The sequence below is a fragment of the Octopus bimaculoides genome, chromosome 4 (genome assembly GCF_046866305.1).
Source record: "Octopus bimaculoides isolate indiv1 chromosome 4, ASM4686630v1, whole genome shotgun sequence".
Taxonomy (NCBI): domain Eukaryota; kingdom Metazoa; phylum Mollusca; class Cephalopoda; order Octopoda; family Octopodidae; genus Octopus; species Octopus bimaculoides.
The window spans coordinates 70,122,191-70,134,256 of record NC_142931.1 but is presented as its reverse complement, the minus strand read 5'-3'; the positions used below and the strand labels follow the sequence as shown (position 1 = coordinate 70,134,256).

At 35.4% G+C, this 12,066-nt stretch overlaps 1 long non-coding RNA gene across 2 annotated transcripts in view; it reads right to left on the bottom strand.

Moving 5' to 3' along the window:
• The window catches only part of LOC149136075 (uncharacterized), a 32,448-nt gene extending 22,912 nt beyond the window's left edge, over positions 1-9,536 (bottom strand). The window contains exon 1 of one of the 2 annotated variants that reach the window (XR_016241536.1): positions 8,616-9,536. This is a non-coding gene — a long non-coding RNA (uncharacterized LOC149136075). The remainder of the gene's footprint in view (positions 1-8,615) is intronic. The other variant, XR_016241534.1, reaches the window with a different exon arrangement.
• Positions 9,537-12,066: the final 2,530 nt, after the last annotated feature.

The window sequence follows — 12,066 nt, the reverse complement described above, 5'->3', positions numbered from 1 at the left end:
AAAGAGAACATTGAAAATAAATATGAATTTGGATTTAGTCATTGAAATGTCTACAACAAAATAAAAAAAAGTTCATCTTTAAAATGTGCATATATATGTGTATATTTGTTTATGTATGTGTACATGTCACACTGCAATTAATTTGTTCTAACAATATTTTGCTTTTTAAGTTTTAAAATATTAATTTTAAAAGTATACATTTATATTAATCTAATTCTTCTCAAATCCTAACCACTCTTTTCTGTCAGAAGTCTATAGAAAAATTGCACTCTAGCATTGAAATTTTTTTGTAAATTAAAATATTGAAATTACATCTTGTACACAATATTCACATTGGACATATATACGAAATAATGATAATAATAATAATAATACTAATAGTAATAATAATATTTCCTCAAACACATTTTCAGAATTAATTGGAAAGCTTTTTTTCTTTTTCTTGTAAATGAAGACCTGGTCTCATTCACTAGATCCTAAAAGCCAGAAGCTTGATTATTAATTGGCATTTGAAATTAATATCAGGTATATATTTGAATCTGGGCAGATTAATATAAACAACTGACATGGTATAATACTATTTGTAATTATTGGATACAATCAATTTATATATTAAAGAGAAAAATTTTGTTGTTGTTTTGCTTTCAAATTGTATTTAGTTTGTGTCATGCAGGAATATTAATTATCATCACCACGATTAATATTCATAATGTCTGTATAGTAACATCCCTGAAGACTGGTTCTTTCAATGTGTCTGTGCCATGACACTTGTTAATTTCCATGTGACCTTGGTTTTAAGTTCCTGCTAGGTCACATTGGGTTAATTTGTTTTTCTCATGTAAAACGAAAAGACATTAAGTGTGAGTGGTGTCAGTGTCAAATTCAATTCCTTTAAAACTTGTCTTTATTTTATTAATAACAAAAATATTTATTAGAAGAATTGCTGAACACTTTTCATAATAATTTATAGTTATTTGATTACCTTCATACGTTTCTTTTTAAAAATTTTCTGATGATACTTCCAGTGATAATTCTGGTTTTCTTTCTCTATCTCCTTCTTTCACCATCTCTCCTGTCCTCTCTCTCTTCCTTCCTCTCTCTCATCCTCTTCCGTCTTCTCTCTCGCTGTCTCTCTGTCACTTTTCAATATTATTGTTTGTTTCTAATTTAGGTACAAGGCCAGTAGTTTTAATGGCAGGAGGCTAGTCACTACTATCAACCTCCGTACTTCACTAGTGCTATATTGTATTGTCTACCTAAAGCAGTAGTTCTAAACCAGGGTCAATATGGCCTCTGAGGGTCCACATAAGATTTTTGGTGGTCCATGCAACAGAATACTAAATTGGGGATTGCAATAGTGTTTTAAGGACCCCTGAAAAAAATTTGGTCGAGATGTATGTATTGGTATGGATTGCAAGAAACAGCTAGGTCTTCTTCTCTAACATTTTACATTGATCAATCTACACAAGTTAATGAGTGAAAAACAAAATAGGAATTTTCAAAGAAGTATCTTAAAAACTAGTTTTTAAACATTGAATGGCTATGGAAGTCCACCAGAATAAAATAGTAATCAAGGGAGTCCATAGATGAAAAAATTGTTGAAAACCACAAACCTAAAAGATAAGAGGTAAAGTCAATCTTGATGGGATATGAAGCATGAATGTAATGAATCAGAAGAAAATGTGAGGCATTGTGTCTGATACTCAAATGATTCTATCGATATATTGTCCTTTTTCATCTTTCTATATAATAATCCTTTACACAATAGGGACAAGGCCTGAAATTTTGTGGGAGGAAGATAAGTCTATTTCATCAACCCCACCCCCTGTACTTGATTGGTAATTACCATATTGACCTTGAAAGGATGGAAAGGCAGATTTAACCCTAGTGGTATTTGAGCCCAGAACTTAAAGCTGGAAGAAATGCAGCCAAACATTTTGCCCAGCTCTCCACAATTCTGCCAGCTCACCATACTTCCTTCCCATATGAGGATGATGATGATCATCATCATCGATCAACGTCCATTTTTCATGCTGGCATGGGTTGGATGGTTTGACTGAGGTCTGCAGAGCCAGCGGCTGCACCAGGCTCTGATCTGGTCTGGCAGAGTTTCTACAGCTGGATGCTCTTCCCAATGCCAACCACTCCGAGAGTGTAGTGGGTACTTTTTGCATGCCACAGAACTGTAGCTCCTCCTCCCTATCATCAAATTTCTCTGTAAGGATATCCCTAAATCTCTGACCATTTGAAGGGTTCCTAAGCTTCCAAGTCCTTCTTTTCCAGATTGGTCTGGTTTTTGGCATTCTTCTGACCTCGAGTCTAAAGTCACTAATTACTAGTCTATGTTGGGTGGGTATATTCTTCACTAGGGAAGGTATTTATATTCAAGAGCAACCATGCATTTTGCTGTCTAGTGAGAATGAAATCAATCTGGCTAGCAGAGTTACCTGATTGATAGGTTATCAGGTGGCTAGCTGGTTTCTTGAAGTTGGTGGTGCAGATCCATAGGTTATTTGCATCGCAGAACTCCAGGAGCCTAGTTCCTTCTTCATTTCTGGTACCAACTCCATGGCCTCCATGTACACCATGGAAGATACCAGATCGCTGCCTGACATGCCCATTAAAATCTCCAGCCACAAAGATGAGATCATTGTCATTCATCTTATCTCTTGTATGCAAAATACATTAACACACCTCCATTCAAGCACCTCTACAATCTCACTAGACCTACCTTTCAATGTACCTAGTTTTAGAGTGCTAACTCTGAAAACTGGGAAAGAGATATGGGAGGTAACACTGGAAGGAGAGATGTTATTCAGTACCTGACAAGAAGGATCCCGTGAATGTTTGGTAACAGGCATCATAATAGTTGTTCTTGCTTTTAACCTACCATCATTCAGACATGTTTGGGTTGTTAAGGTTGTTACCTCTAATGGTGGTGGTGGTGGGGGAGTGAGGAAGTATTGTATATGAAAATGTTTAGGGCATTGTAAACATAAGCATTATGAGCCTTGTGGGAGAAACGTTACTGATTTTGCAAGAAAAAGGTAAGTGGGCTACTATCTGGCTTAGTTAGTCTAAGGATAGGTGGAGAGAGAGGAGAGGGCAGCAAGATTACCAATAGAGGAGGAGAAAGGGGAAGGGCAACTGGATGCCCAGTAAGCGAAAGATTTCCAGTGGGAGAGAGAGAAAGAGATTTCCGGTAAGAGTGAGAGGGAGAGATTTCCGGTGAGAGAGAGAGGGGGGAAGAAAGAGAGAGAGAGAGAGGAAGGGAAAGAAAGAGAGAGAGGAAGGGAAAGAAAGAGAGAGAGAGGAAGGGAAAGAAAGAGAGAGAAAGAAAGAGAGATTTCTGGTATTGGTGGCAGGGGTGGGAAAGGGTGCTTGTCATTATTTACAACACATTATATACAAGATATGCTAACTCACAGTATACATTGCAAATTATATTAAATACTAGCTGGCCCCATGCTGTCAAAAATAATGGCTAATTGTAGTATTTTATATATAAATAAGGTAAAAAACTAGGTTTTTAGCTTCATAATTCTCTTATTACCAAATTTTTGGGGAAAAATCTATCTGTAACTAACATCCCTTGACTGCTTGTTTCCTTCAAAAGAATTTTAAAGTTTTCCATCCTTCTTGTACAACTTAAGGCCACATAAAGCTAGCCGTGACTAAATACAGGAGCTAGCAAGTAAATCCAAAATACACAAAGTTGGAACACTGTTTGATTTTTTTTTTTCAGTGTTTAATGTTCACCATTCCACTTCCATTGCACACAAACATTCATGTACCTTTTACATACTCATGCATATACTCACACAGAGTTGAAATGGTATTTGATTTATTTTCACTGTATAATTTCTATCATTCTACTACCAAGAATTCCAGCACCCCTTCCTTTCTCACTCATTTGTTGTGATGGAGAAAAACTAAAGAGCATTATTATAGTAGATAGGTGCATGTGTAGCTGTGTGGTAAGAAGATTGCTTTCCAACCACACAGTTCTATGTTCAATCCCACTGTGTGACACATTGGGCAAGTGTCTTCTAATATGGCCTGGGGCTAACCAAAGATTTGTGAGTGGATTTGGTAGATGGAAACTGAAAGATTCCCATCATATGTGTGTGTGTGTGTGTATCTTTGTGTCTGTTTTTGTCCCATGGCACAGCTTCACAACCAGTGCTGATGTGTTTACATCCCTGTAACTTAGCAGTTCAGCAAAAGTGACCAATAGAATGTGTACCAAACATGAGACAAAAATAAGTACTGGGGTTAATCTATTCAACTAAAATTCTCCAAACTGGTGTTCCAGCATGACCACATTCCAATGACTGAAACAAGTAAAAAACAAAAGATAAAAGATTGACCAGTCAATGTCTTAAAATCACTGAGCATAATTTCATTTAACATCTATTTTTCATTGTAATCATGGCTTAGATGGGAAGAAATTAAGGTTGGATTTTTACAGTTGAATGCATTTCCTGTCATCAAAGGATTTTCAGTTTAGTGAAATTTGCAAGTGCAAGAAATGTTTACAAACGTCACTGGTTGCAGCATACCTGCAAACAATGATATTACCATTTGTAACTGGTGTTAGCTTCTGTTGCCATAACTCAGAGTAGTTTTGTAAACATTCACACTCACATGCACACATATACACACAAGCACACAAATATATATCTTTTATTATATATTCTTTTATTCTTTTATTTGTTTCAGTCATTTGACTGCAGCCATGCTGGAGCACCACTTTTAGTCAAGCAAATCGATCCCAGGACTTATTCTTTGTAAGCCTAGTACTTATTCTATCATCTCTTTTGCCGGTTCTTCAGACATGAAATACATAAGGATGCCACTTGGATAAAGATGTATCAAGCAATCTAAGGGGAAAGAATCTATAGAAGAGAAAGAGGTGAAGGCTTATCCCCAGAAGATTTTGCACTTAGGAAATGGCAGAGAAATCAAAAAGGGGCAAGGTACAGTCCTGGGGAAAACCTATCCAACCATCCCAACATAGAAAGAAAAAAAAAATGGATGAGAACATTGAATTTTGTTCCCCTGAACAGAATGGCTTTTTCAAACAAAATAAATAAATAGATAAATGAGGATTATGTCATATATTGATTATAAGAAATAAGAATCACAGCAACTCTATAGCATTTTTTATTTAAATTTAGCAGACTGCATGCTGGCAGAATCATTAGAGCATTGGAAGAAAATGCTTTAGGATATTTGTTCTTGCATTTTACATTGTATGTTCAAATCCTGCTGAGGTGAACTTTGCCTTTCATCCCTTCATGATCAATAAAATGAAACACCAGTCAAGTGTGTAAAAAGCCAAAAGCAATTTCTATGCTTGAAAATATAGTTGCATCATGTATAAACATATCTGTGTTTAAGAAATATGTTATTTCCATTTGTAAGATATATTTTTGAGTAACATCAAAATAGTGATGTAACTGAAGTTTTCCATTTTCCACTTTGTTAAGTTGAATTTCAAATTATGATGCCATAACATCAGCCTGTATTATACAGGTGAAGTGGGAAAGATTTTAATATAATTTATGAATAAATAAATACAGTGCTTCTAATTAAGTTATAGCAACACATTCAATGTAATCTGAAACCATAAGCGAATAGAATCAATATATGATTTATTCCAGCTTCATTTATATAACTTTTGCTTAGAAACCACAGTGTTTTCATAACGTAAGTTGTTGTTATTTTTATTATTGCTTAACCCTAGGTCAGCCCTGATCAAGTAGTCTTTTTATCAAAGGCATTCTAGATATGACCATCCAGTTTGTTTAAAGCAATATAGATTAACATTATTGAATCTCTTCTTAATGGATATATTCTGTAATATTGGTTTCAAATTTTGGCACAAAGCCAACAGGTTTAGGGGAGAGTGTAAGTGGATCACATTGACCCCAGTGTTTAACTGGTACTTATTTTATCTACCTTGAAAGAATGAAAGGCATGATTGAGCCAGCAGCATTTGAACTCAGAACGTAAAGTCAGACAAAATACCGCTAAATATTTTGCTCAGCATGCTAATGTTTCTTATATCTTTACTGCCCACAAGGGGCTACACACAGAGGGGGAAAACAAGGACAGACAAATGGATTAAGTCGATTATATCTACCCCAGTGCATAACTAGTACTTAATTTATCGACCCCGAAAGGATGGAAGGCAAAGTCAACCTCGGCAGAATTTGAACTCAGAACATAGTGGCAGATGAAATACCAGTAAGCATTTTGCCCGGCATGCTAATGTTTCTGCCAGCTAACCTCCTTAATTCCCAGTGAAATATTGATTTCAAATTTTGTTACAAGGTTAGCAAGATTGGGGGGAGGATGTAAGTCAATTACATTGGCCTCCACTGTTTAACTGGTACTTATTTTTTCTACTCTGAAAGGATGAAAGGCAAGGTCATCCCCCACGGCATTTGAACTCAAAATATAAAGTCAGACAAAATACTGCTAAAAATGACGTGCTAACAATTCTGCCTGGTCACCACCTAATACACCCAGTGATATTGTAAAATGTAATGTGAAGGAGATTTGGCTGCTACTTCAAGCAGATTGAGCATCTATGTAAAGACTCTTTCATAGCTACGTTGATAGAGCAAGGCACTGTAGCTTGATACTTTGTTATGCAACAAGTGAATATAGGGTGGTGCTGGCTAGCCTTTGGGAGTATCAGATTGTAAATCTCTTCATCACAGGTGACACACTATAAAAAAAATTATTAGGAACCTCGTAGTTTATGAGCTAATTGTGTGTATAGAAAGGTTTAGTCTCTGCCACAATTGTAAAACTTGAAAGGACACTTAATCATGGTGGCGTAATGCCATAAACAGAATTAACTAGAGAGAAGAGCAGTCAAACAAAGAAATATTGATATAAAACTAAGCCATTTTCAAGTGTAGAAGTTTAAAATGTCAAAAGAATCAATTACTTTTACAGATAACGTTCATTTTTGTGTATATATTGACCATAACACTAAAAAAGACTAAGAATTAGATAAGGAATGTGGCGAGCATTATAGAGTAAATGTCAGCTCAGCTACTAGTAAACTGGGTCAATGGCTGTTTTGATTCTTAGTTGTAGACATTTCACTTCACTTGCAAATACTAATGCTCTAAACAAATGTATACACATCATACAGTTTCATTTCAACTTCCTATAAATCTGAGACCTTATGACTACATAAGAAATCAGAACAAGATAAGAAACCAACACTATTACAAGAGGTCAAAGAATTACAATGTAACAATTAAAATAACAGATTTAGAACTAAAAGTGAAGTATCAAGAGATTACAAGCGTCAATCTGAAAGAGAATAGAGAGAAACAGCAGGACTACTGTTGGACTAGTAGCATGTGTCTATTGCTTGCTAGGAGACCATGCTACTGATTACACTCATTATATTCATCCAGTGTGTCATAATTATCAAGGAGCCTCAGTACCTTGCATGTGCAAGATTTTGGGTTTAACTCTTTGCAGGAAACACAACTTTTTATCTGAGTAGATTAGAGCAATGTGAAATGTCATGCCAGGACACAACACAGCAACTGATCAAGGAATCAAACTTTATCACTGTTAGTCAAACAGCCAAACATCAGGGATACATGCTGTCTATGATTTTCCACTCAGAGTAACAATCAATAGTTTCGTGGTTTGAGTCCTTCCAGTAGATCTATTTTTATTTCCTATTTCACGTTCGTACTAAGAATGTTTAATATCATGAAGCTCCAAAAGGCAGAAATCTGGATTTAGCAATGTCACTGTCAATGTTGCCAATTTTCACCTTCTTCTGGAATATTTCTGTGCTTTTTTTAATACACAAAAAAGCAGAAATACAGATTTAACAATGCTTCTATCTGATTTTCGACTGCTGTTGATACATTTTTATGATATCTAACACCATATATCTATAAGAGATGTTCACTCAAAATGAATACCACAATTTAGATAGTCTTCAGCAGTATAGTGTGTGTGTATCTAATATATAAAATAGAGATGTGAGCATTTTCACTTCTCATGTGCAAAAAGCTTCACCAATTACTTCCATACTTGTATTGCCTGAATAATTTGGTCTTGCACATATAATAGGGTCTTCATTTGATTTTTTCATTAAGAATTATCAGAAATAAAAAATAATGTTTTGTACATTACATTCATGTCTTACAAAGATTTTAAAATATTTACTTCCGGTTTTCTAGCATCAGAGACATAACATCTCTTTATCTATCTCTCTATCTATATCTCTTCTTTTCACTTTCATTTTTCAGACGCTATTGTTTAACTTCCATGTTATTGTCTTTACAGTAAGTCTAAGTTCTGAATTGCTATTTACAAACAAAAAGTTCACAATTACTGATGTAAGTAATTTCATAATTTACTGACAGAAGTATCTTCATAAATTTCACTTCAGTCTGTACGGTCTTATGTTTTTCTGTTGTTGACGGTTTCTTTCTCATTCCTTCGATACTGGCTCTTTCGTTAACTGAGTGACAAATTTCGCCTCAACGTGTACAATACTTTATTTTCTGTTAAAATTTCTTATTTACTTTCTGCTCATCACATTACGAAACAATTTCCCTTACCAAGTTATTTTCATTGTTTACTCTGTAGTAAAACCTCTCTCTCTGGCATTCAATTATAAACGATAACGAAGCTGCTAACATCTAGTCTTCGGCTGCTTTGGACCTTTGTGTCCACCACCCTGATTAGTTCTCATTTGCGCGGCAATTGTCCCCAGTTCTGCTTCGCGCCAGGGTGCATACCGTCCAATCGTGGCCTTCAGATAAGGTCACGTGAGAGAGAGTTTTTCTGGTGAGCCCTATTTCATCTATAGATAAGCCCGCTCCAACGACGCCAGTCGTCTTCGATTTCAGACTAAGTTGAAGACCACATATATGCTTTTGTCTGTCCCATCTATGTATCCTATTATTAGGAATAAAAACAAAATCTTTGATTTCAGTCTTCTCACAGGTCTGGTCGTTGACCACACAGAACGCAGCTACAGCCAGTTTCCAGCTACGACATTTTCACCACCAATGTGCTGTCTACAATGTCGTCGCCAGCAACCCCACCACCAGAGTACACACCAATATCAACAAACACGGTTTTATCTCGACACTATATGAGTGGATAATTTCCATCACGAACAACAGTCAGAACTAACCTGCGAGAATATTCCGACCAGGTAACCGGTCGTAGCATCGACGCTCAGCACACTCGACATATGACACCACAGCTCTGCTTTCCAGCCACAACTTCCTGCGTATGAACATTCTATATCTTGTGTAACTCATACGAACTGGTATTTCTCAATCTCAGTGTTTGAGACTTGTAGTCTATGTTACAGACACTCTTTCTATATTTTGTGTTTCTCTCTCTCACACACATATTGTACTCTAACATATTGTACACACACTATTGCTTATACGACAGTCCGTAATTTCACATTGTTGTCTACATACCCTTGTACACGAAGGCCTGACTTATCTACTGTGTTAGTTATATATGCCGCATGCACACACTCACACACTACAGTTTCACTATGTTAATAAACTTACTCTCTTTATATATATATATATATATATATATATATATATATATATAACGGTTGTCTGTCCTACTCTGTTCTTTAACTGGCACTTGGCTCGCGTCTCACTCACGACGAGTTTCTATGTTATATAATTTGTTTTTTTATGTTCGACCGTGCGACAGGTTAAAAGGAGCCTTTTCTGTCTCGTCGCCATTCTCCTTTGGTTCGCATGTCCGTTCTATTACAACTCCCTTCTGCACGCATGTATTTCTGTATACATATATAACCATATGTTGAAGGAAAATGTCAAATTTGTCGCCATAGCTATAGATTTCTGCCCCTCCCTAACTTTTGATTGCTATACATTTCAGAAAAATGGATATTTTTTAATAACATTCCCTACGAATATGTGTTATATCATGTCGATTACGAATATATAACATTGGGGAGAGGAGTAAGTGTTTTACGGGTGGGGTGGGGAATTTCTGAAAATTCAATGGAGTCTACTTCAATTAGTCTTAACTTTCAAGAAAAGGGATATTATTTAATGAAATTTTTCACAAACATACCTGGGAATATTATTAGATTAGATTCACTTCTTAAAAAAGGTTTCTCAATGTCAACTTCCGGTATGGAGATAAAAAGGGCGAAGTCTGTCCCTGTCTAATTCTAATGTTTTCATTTCAAGTTTTAATTCGTTATTTGTAAAGAACTACGATAAATTACTGAAAAATGAATTTACTAAGTTCACAAATTTAAATATTCAGTACAAGGTACTTTTCAACGTCCTTTTATTTATACGATTTTTAAAATTCCATGTCCGTCTTATTTATTGTTTGCAATGTTCTCTCTCTCTCTCTCTCTCTCTCTCTCTCTCACACACATGTACACACACACTCAATGTTTCGTTTCTTTATTTATTACACAAATATCACGTTAAAATTTTGCAATTCAACATGGGGCTTCCAAGAAATATGGGCATTATTTTCCTGGAACTCGCACACTTCGTTAATTGTCTTTCTTGATGCTCCTAGTGACACAGGTAAAACATTTGTAACCTTGCTCCTCTCCAAAGTAAGGCAACAAAAACAAAAATTTGCAGTTGCTGTATCATTTTCTGGCTTTGCTGCCACCATTCCCCCAGGAGGACTAACAGCTCATTCTGCTTTTAAATAAATTACCACTTCATCTGGTCACAAGTGATAGTCTAATTTGTAACATAAACAAATATTCAGCTTCAGCAGAAGTGTTATGTCAATGCCACCTTATCATTTGAAATGTATGCACCATGTCACATAGAGGTGCAATGGAAGCTTTTGGTAAGACTTTACAAGACATCAGAGACAACAATAAATTTATGGGAGGAGTTACATTAGTTTTATCAGGAGACCTCAGATAGACATTACCAGTCATTCTGAGACGAAGAAGATCTGATGAAATAAAACATGCATTAAGTCTTAACAATTATGGAATAAAGTACTGACATTCTCCTTCAGTATTAATGTGCGACCTTTATTACATGGGAACCAATGTGCAAAACAGTTTTCAACCTGTCTCCTCCAATTAGAAAATGGGAAAGTACCATTTGATGGGAATGGTAATATAAGTTTGGCTCATATTGCTATCATGGTGAATTCGCCAGTTGAATCGAAGAACAGGGTATTGTCAGACTTAAGTAATAATTGTAATTCACATAAATGGTTGTGTGAAAAGGCAATTTTTACTCCAAAAAACGAGACCGGAGTAACAATTAACCATGGTCAGTCATTGAAATTTACTGGCTTGCTTTTCTTCATGGTCACCTTTGTTGGCTGCTCTCAGGCAGGTAGTTTGCAAGACTTATTTGTCTATGCTTCAAATCAGAAAACAAAGAATGTTGTTTATTATAAGCTCTTACATAATTTCCTGCAACATATGAGGCAGAATTTATCTTCTTTCATAAAAATGGTAAATTTTGTATTTTCCTTTATTATCATTATTATTATTGTTATTTTGTATTATGAATTTAGAATTGATTTCCCAATTAAAGAATAAAAAGTATCCCAACTGAAGAATAAATTGAATTTACAATAACAAATTTCTATACAACATATTTTGCTTTCTTCCAATATGTAAGGAAACATTTCATTCCCAGGCAACGCTGGGTGCCTCTGCTAGTATATATATAAATATATATATATATATATATATATTACTTCAGGTAAGATATACAGATTGCTAATTTGAACTAATACTGCTTCTTTGGCTAATAATGAAAGCCTAATATATTAGCAATTAATTCTCAACAATGCAAGTTTATACAGCAGTCTAGTTGAGTTATCACAGCAGTATTTTATCCAACCTTCTAAACTCTGTGTCTACATAGGTTAGGCATTTTCTTCTTTCAATTATTTCTTCAACTGATTTCTATAAGACCAGTTGACACAGGTTCTTCTGGGTACCTAACACAATCACCAGCCATTCTCATTCTTCTCTGCTGAATCTTCTCAATCACTTTGGGTAGA